Raw genomic sequence first — 6000 nt, 5'->3', positions numbered from 1 at the left:
GGACTCAGTGAGCCCCTCTTCTGAGTCCTGGCAGCCTCATCCTGCAGCCTGCACTGTCCAGGGCTGAGCAATTCTCCTAACCCTTCCCCTCTCAGCATGGTCTCTGCATGATGGGCTACAGGCCGTGAGGGTCCCTCTCCCGGCCGTAAAGAGCTGCTCCCAGCCTCTGTGCTCTTGTGCAGGTGGGCGTCCCAGCCACAGCCCCCCATCTTCCCTGGTACCTCCTCCTGGCTCACTCAGCTCATCTGTAAGAAAGGAGCACTGAATATGTGCTCTCCGGAATGCTGTCCTCAGACACTCACCTGTTTTCGCTATGTTGCACTCAAATTAGGCCATTTATGTCTGAGAATGTCCACTCTGAGTCCTAAAAGACTGGACCTCTGTCATTATACACTCAGCACCTAATGAGGGTACCAGCTTGACCAGATACACACACATGTGCATGCGCACGCACACACACACACACACACACACAGAGGAATAATCACACATGGTACATTTCACACTTGTCAGTACGTGTCATTGGAGAGAGGGAATGTCTGAGGAATGGCTGAACTGCAGGAAAGGGCCATTAAAATTGTCTGAAAGGTCAGCCTGGGAGCTCTTCCCTGGGTGTTTGGATGTAGAACTCCTCTCTTCTGAATTCTGAAATTCTCAGGCCCCAATTTAATCTCGTGCTGGATTCTCCTGGTCAAACCCACTGGGAAGCAGAATGCAGTTGCTGGTGACAACCTCTGACGTGGAGGGCATTGGGAAGCGGGCAAGGGTCCTGAGAGGTCCCGCTTCCTGATTTATCTTCTCCTCTGTCTCCAGAGCATGTTGAGGTTGTCATGGTCACCCTGCACCATTTTTCAGAGGGGTTGGCAGAAGTTGAACTCAACACAGAACATTGGTCAATTTGAGTGTAACCTACTGAAATCAATATGACCTTGGCCTTTTTTCATAGACATAGATAAGACACATTTAAATTTTAAATTTCCAACTGAAAATAGGAATAGATTAACAGAAGAAAAGTAACTTAGACTGTTTGTTTGTTTTTAATTTCAGGTGCTCTAGAATAAGGACGGTAATAAGTATTTTCTGCTGCTTTTCATCCTGTGATTGTTCTGGTTCTCTACTGCTGCATGACTAACCACCCCCAAAACTAGTGACTTGAAACACTGACATTTTTTTCACTCACAAATCTTCAATATGAGCAGGGAAGCTTATCTATGCTTCACTTGTTTTCGGCTAGGGCAGCTTGGTGCTGGCTGCTGGAATTATCTGCAAGCTTCTCTCTCCCGTGGCCATTGGGTGGTTTTGGCTGTTGGCTAGAACCTCAGCCAGGGCTATAGGTTAGAACACAGCCTCCTCGTGTGCTGTGGACTTCCTCACACAATGGTGGCTGGGTTCCAAGTGTGAGTGTTCAAAAGTCACATTCTATTTGTCAGAAGCAAGTTGCTGAGGCTGGCCGGCATTCACGGGGACTCCACCTTTCCCTGAGAGAAACGCAAAGGATTTGTCAACATATTTCAAAATCACTGTAATGCCCGTGTCATATGTTGCTAATTAATAATGGTAGAGCCTGAACCCCACATGAGAATCCTTTCCAACACAGTGTTCCAAACAGTAACAAACCATTGACTGGCATTATTAGCACTGAAGTTGAGACCCCTCATTGCTCTAGGCCAATGATCCAGTACAGGACCAGTTGTGGTCAGCAATGACTATGAGTTCATAATAAAACCAGAAAAATATGGACATTAGTTTTTCAAAAAGACAAATTTATCTATTTATCTATTTATCTATTTAAAGACTGTTTATCATTCTGAACTTATGCACTTCCTATATTTTGGCATGTTAAACTGTCTTCTCTTAGGAACTGAGGATGATAATAAAAAGCAGTTTTGTTGCTTGAACTTTTTAAAAATTTTTAAATTTTATTTTATTATTGGCTGCGTTAGGTCTTCGTTGCTTCGTGTGGGCTTTCTCTAGTTCCAGTGAGCGGGGGCTACTCTTCGTTGTGGTATGAGGCTTTCAGTAGCTGTGGTTCGCAGGCTCTAGAGCACAGGTTCAGTAGTTGTGGTGCAGGGGCTTAGTTGCTCCAAGGCATGTGGGATCTTCCCGAACCAGGGCTCGAACCCATGTCCGCTGCATTGGCAGGCGGATTCTTAACCACTGCGCCATGAGGGAAGCCCCAATGAACTTCTTTTTAAAATATTGTTGATCCATCATCACTAAACTTATATGGAAATCATTTCACAATATATGTGAGCCAAGTCATTATGCTGTACACTTTAAACTTATACAGTACTGTATGTCAATTACATCTCAATAGAACTGAAAAAAAATTGCTGATCCATGAAACTCAAAAGTCATGACCCACTGCCCTAGCTGCTTATTGGGGTTAAAACATAACTGTTGTAAAACTTGTTTGGAGTCACACACAGACACAAAGCCTTGCACCCCTCTGTGAGGTTACCTTCTAAGACCCACTTGTCACATCCTTTGGTATCATCATGTTTCCCTGCCTGAGTCTCCAGATTAAGCCCCAGGTTTGTTTTTCTTTTCCTCTCTTTCCCACCACTCCCTGGGCTGTCCCATAGGTCGAGTAAGTGGGAGAACCTTGATGGGTATGCACATGTGCTTTCAGTATAATCAGGTCTGTTTTCTGGTAAAGACAACTGAACACTCAGGTCTGAGTGCCTCACTCTGAGAAATCCCCACGGGCTCTTCAACTGAACCAATGGGGAAACAGCGGTTCAGTAAAATTAGGACAAGATCTATGAGTCAGTGTTGATCAAAATGACTTGGAGAGGATATTAAGTGTAGAAAGCAAACCAAAATGTTACCTTGAAAAACAAACTTTAAAGTTGACAGTATCTAGATACAAAACAACACTGGCTGGGTTTAAGCAGCTCCTCTATCTGCTCTTTCTTTGTCAATTGGAGAAATAATTGGCCATTTTAACATAGAGATGGAGCCCAAGTTAATGAAGGAAATACTGAGGCTGCATTTAATGCAAATCCTTGGAAATTTTAGAAAGGTTACAGAACGTCAAGAATTTTAAGAATTATGGAACATGGAGACGGAGAGAGAGAAAGGCAGAGGAAGGATGAGGAGGAAGGATAATGAGAGCTCATGAGAGAGTTTACAGGTTAGAAGATAGCTTTCACTAAAGTTGCAGGTTTGGTTTAGGAGAAGACAGAGCTGGGAAGGAGGCTTTGGGAGCAGGCCCTGTCCGAGTCTCACTTTGTTTGTGATCACTCATCTTTCACACAAGGCTTTACAGAACAGGCACTAGAGAAGCACCAATCCTGACAACTACAGGGGAACTGAATTCCAGCCCTGGTCAGCCCCACACAACAGAGCAAACACTACCAAGTCCACATCCCAGAGGCGGGGCCCAAGGAGGGCACCTTGGCAACCTCTCTCTATGTGCGCCATCTCGCTATGAGGAGAAAGCACAGGGTCCTTTCCAGCTCTCAGATTTCAAACCCCAAGTGAAAGTTCCTTGTTTCATGGTCTCAGAGAAGCATGGGGATGAGCTGTGGAATCACCTTCACTGCCCCAGCTAAAGGGGTGCTGTGAGGGGTGGGGCACGGGGGTGGGGTTTGCTCACATTGGACGATGCAGCTTTCTCCCCCTAAATTAAGGCTTGAGTGTCAAAGGTGCCTCCCAGCTTTGATTCTCAAGAACACCTCACTTCTCTTCGCTTATGCAGTATCTTGCAAAGACCTCAGGATCCATCTGTCAATATCTGGCACAGCACATGCGTTGAGGCTCTTTGTCCTGCAAATACCTTCATGCACACTAGTGTCTTGTCACGACTCTTGGATGAAAATCATTGCTTGTTAACCTCTAAAAAACACTGGAAGTGGGCTTCCCTGGTGGCGCAGTAGTTGAGAGTCCACCTGCCGATGCAGGGGACACGGGTTTGTGCCCCGGTCCGGGAAGATCCCACATGCCACGGAGCGGCTGGGCCCGTGAGCCACAGCTACTGAGTCTGTGCGTCCGGAGCCTGTGCTCCGCAACGGAAGATGCCACAGCAGTGAGGGGCCCACGTACAGCAAAAAAAGAAAAACTAAAAAACAACTGGGGGCACAGCTTGTCCCTGGCTCTGCCTGCAGGGAGTGAGGCCCTGAGCATACCTCACCTGGGAACAAACTCCAACGTTTCCACCACCTTCCCTTGCTCCTTCGTATCTTTCCCTGTGTGCACCGCTGACTGATACTCCAAAGCATGTTAGACACAGTGGCTTCCTTCTTCCCATGCAGATAATCGTGGGAGGAGTCTGGGGTATTTATTTTAAGAGTTGCCTGTGGAAGACAGAGGACCTCTCCTCTGTCTCACAAAATGCATGTCACAAAGAATAAACCCATCAGCAGCTGCCCTCTGGCTATGTAATTGCTATTCTGTGCACGAGGAAATGAGTGGCCAGGGCACAGGTTACCAGTTTGGGAGTAGCCGAAGAACCCTTTCCCAACGAAGAAATTACACAGTAGCACAAAACCAGAGGCTCCCTTTCTTGAAGATCCAGGCAAAGCTACAGAGAGCAGATACAAGGCCAGTGCGATTACCTCCAATGTATAATTACAGCCTACCATCTGAGAAGAAGGCTGAGCCCTGCCTGGCGATACTCAGGCCACTGCACATGAGCAACAAGACCACTGCCTCAGGTGTGTGTGCGAGAAGTGGCTCTGCTTCTCACCATGCCCTCCCCCTCCCAGCAAGGAACAGGGAGATGTCTTTTCCTCTGTGGCTTATCTGGATCAGGCTTGGCAAGCAGGGGCATAAAACACAGGGGTTCCGTGTCTTGGCTATTGTAAATAGAGTTGCAATGAACATTGTGGTATATAACTCTTTTTGAATTATGGTTTTCTCAGGGTATATGCCCAGTAGTGGGATTGCTAGGTCATATCCTAGAGTCTGTCATTCAGAGTGAAGTAAGTCAGAAAGAGAAAAACAAATACCATATGCTAACACATATATATGGAATATGAAAATAAAAATAATAATGGTCATGAAGAACCTAGGGGCAAGACGGGAATAAAGACGCAGACCTACTAGAGAATGGACTTGAGGATGGGGGAGGCGGAAGGGTAAGCTGGGACAAAGTGAGAGAGAGACACAGACATATATGCACTACCAAACGTGAGGTAGATAGCTAGTGGGAAGCAGCCGCATAGCACAGGGAGATCAGCTCGGTGCTTTGTGACCACCTAGAGGGGTGGAATAGGGAGGGTGGGAGGGAGGGAAGTACAAGAGGGAAGAGATATGGGGACATATGTATATGTATAACTGATTCACTTTGTTATAACGCAGAAACTAACATACCATTGTAAAGCAATTATACTCCAATAAAGATGTTAAAAAAAAAGCAAAACACACACAGGGCTGAGGCCGTGGTCCTCATGCCTTCAGCAGAGGCTTAGGAGACATCAGGACAAAGGACTCCTGCCTTGGGCAGTGATGTACAGGAATCCTTACTTTTTCTTCTTCCTTCACCGTGGTATAAGGGACTTTGCTTTTATGAAATTCAACTCTTTAGTTAGATTGCTTAGGAAAACTGATACCAGGATCATTTTAATAGTTTTGCCTAGAGAAAGGATAGCCTTGTTTGGGAGGCTCTTCGGAAAAGAATTAACAGTCAAACCAGCAGGACTAGAGAAAACAAAACGAGCCTCGCAAAAACCAAGTGGCCAGAGTGGATCTAGGGACTGCAGCCTGGGCTTCGAGGCTGCCCCACTGCACGTCCTCTGTGCTCATGGAAGCTTTTTCTGGCCTCTCAGTTAAGAGGCATCTCACATTACACTCTGTAATTCCCCTTCTGGGAATTTATCATCCTGGCCAATGAATAATTGTGCAATGACTTAATGTGGGTTTTTCACTCTGGAATTGGGCACAAGGGTCAGCCCCATGTCTAACTTCTTTGCTGCTGGATTCCCTGTGCCTAGAATAGTACTTTGCACATGGAAAGAGCTCATGTTCATTGAATAAGTAGATGGAATGGGCATGGAT

The 6000-nt window shown here is 46.2% G+C and overlaps 1 long non-coding RNA gene across 1 annotated transcript in view; it reads right to left on the bottom strand.

Moving 5' to 3' along the window:
• Window positions 1-1056: 1056 nt before the first annotated feature.
• LOC137227119 (uncharacterized) overlaps window positions 1057-6000 on the bottom strand; it is an 86654-nt gene continuing 81710 nt past the window's right edge. Inside the window, exon 4 of the long non-coding RNA XR_010944710.1 lies at window positions 1057-1478. This is a non-coding gene — a long non-coding RNA (uncharacterized lncRNA). The remainder of the gene's footprint in view (window positions 1479-6000) is intronic.

The sequence above is a fragment of the Pseudorca crassidens genome, chromosome 7, assembly GCF_039906515.1.
Source record: "Pseudorca crassidens isolate mPseCra1 chromosome 7, mPseCra1.hap1, whole genome shotgun sequence".
Taxonomy (NCBI): domain Eukaryota; kingdom Metazoa; phylum Chordata; class Mammalia; order Artiodactyla; family Delphinidae; genus Pseudorca; species Pseudorca crassidens.
This window is presented reverse-complemented; position numbering and strand designations above follow the sequence as displayed.